The sequence below is a fragment of the Parus major genome, chromosome 1A (genome assembly GCF_001522545.3).
Source record: "Parus major isolate Abel chromosome 1A, Parus_major1.1, whole genome shotgun sequence".
Classification (NCBI taxonomy): domain Eukaryota; kingdom Metazoa; phylum Chordata; class Aves; order Passeriformes; family Paridae; genus Parus; species Parus major.
The window spans coordinates 66,873,087-66,874,661 of NC_031773.1; the positions used below are offsets into that span (position 1 = coordinate 66,873,087).

At 49.8% G+C, this 1,575-nt stretch overlaps 1 protein-coding gene across 2 annotated transcripts in view; it reads left to right on the forward strand.

The window, feature by feature from the left end:
• Positions 1-300: 300 nt before the first annotated feature.
• EPS8 (epidermal growth factor receptor pathway substrate 8) overlaps positions 301-1,575 on the forward strand; it is a 130,109-nt gene continuing 128,834 nt past the window's right edge. The window contains exon 1 of one of the 2 annotated variants that reach the window (XM_015627743.3): positions 301-853. The gene's annotated coding sequence lies outside the window, so the exon portion shown is untranslated. Of the gene's footprint in view, positions 854-879; positions 1,353-1,575 lie in introns of those variants that run through there. The other variant, XM_015627744.3, reaches the window with a different exon arrangement.

Sequence of the window (1,575 nt, forward strand, 5' to 3'; positions counted from 1 at the left end):
TCCACATTTCAATGCTTGTTTGGGTTCACTAAAGTGGATTTATTTCACTTTTTTTTTTGCACTTTCCTGTCTTGTGGAGGACTTTCAGGACCAGAAAAATAGCAAAGACAGAGCGGGTAGAAGATGCAGCACGAGCCAGGAGGGGGAAGCTGGCTGAACTGTTTTTCTTTGTCTCTGTTTTTTTCCTTTAAAGCAGGGTTAAGGTGAACTCCTAAGCAATTGTGCAGTGAGGCCCCACCTCTCCCAGCCTGATCTGCAGGCTCGGGTTACTCTCCTGGCTCTCAGGAGCTTCTCGCCTGCCTGCTGCCCCTGCCTTCAGCCCGAACCTGGCGAAATAACCCCCTTTGGAGAGCTCAGACCTTACTGCAGGAAGATTTGTTGGCAAACACCAGCTCAAGGATGGAATAGCACCACTCGAGAAGAGATTCAGCAACCAAACTCCTGCAAACAGTAGCTGAGCAGTATCATCCTGTCCACTTTTGTTTCAAAATCGGGAAAATCCGTGTCCTCCCTGGAGAAGCCGTCAGGGGCAGGACTCTGGCAGTGATGGCTCTGACTTCACCTGCTTCTGCAAATGAGTCATGGAGTGTTATAAAAAGCAAGGACCTGCCAAGTCTCATTTCTTGGAACTGAGTGGAAATTTCAGCAAGCAGCTGCTCCTTCCTTAGTTTATACTTTTCCTCCGCAGGTTTCTTGGAGAGGGCCTGGAATCACAGAAACTTTGTAGCATAAAGGACCTGTTGCTCCGTTTGGATAACACAGTGGAAAGGGCTGTTTGGTCCGGATATGATTCTGATCTTCCTAAGGGATCTTGGTGAAGCCTGCAAGGAGCCTCGGGAACGGAATTAAACAGGTGTGTAAATCTTTCTGCAATGGCAATTGAATCCTATCAAAAATCGGGAGCAGAACCTCAAAAATCAGCTTAGCTCTCCTATACACCACCTGAGGTTCTTTTAATATGTCCGATGCTGTCAAAAGATTTATGCTTTCTCCCTTTTTTCTCTGGAGAAATAAGGCACATAAGGCAAAAGCTTATTTGAAAGAGAAATCAGTGAAAACAGGTTCTGGTGGAGCTGCTCGGTTTTAGGAGGGGAAGTGGCTCATTATAGCAATAGCGAGAGGACTCCGGCTACCTGCAGCTGTGCCATAGGGACCATTCATTGCCCCGCTCCCAGCGAAAGCCACGTGTAAATTGTCAGAGTGGGGAGGAATGCGGTGCCAGATGGAAACAACATAAACAGCTGGGAGATTTCATCCGGGATTTCAAGACTTTTGTTCTCGTAGACCAGTCGTTCCAAAGGTGGTTTAGCTGCACCTACTTCTTCAGGGAAAGATGTTGCTTTGGAGTCGTGGTAGGTTTTGCGTGTCGCCTCGTATTTAAGAATTTATTATTTTTTTTTTGGTGAGCGCTTACGGCGGTGTTAAACTCCCGCGTTTCAGCCCGGCTCCGGCTGGGCTCTCAGCACCTTTGCACGGCGTGAGCTCCCGGGGAGCGGGAGGAGGGAGGCGGCTGCAGAGCCCGCAGAGCTCCGGGCGGCCGCTCCGCCGCTGCGGGAGCTCCGCGCTGCCCCTCGG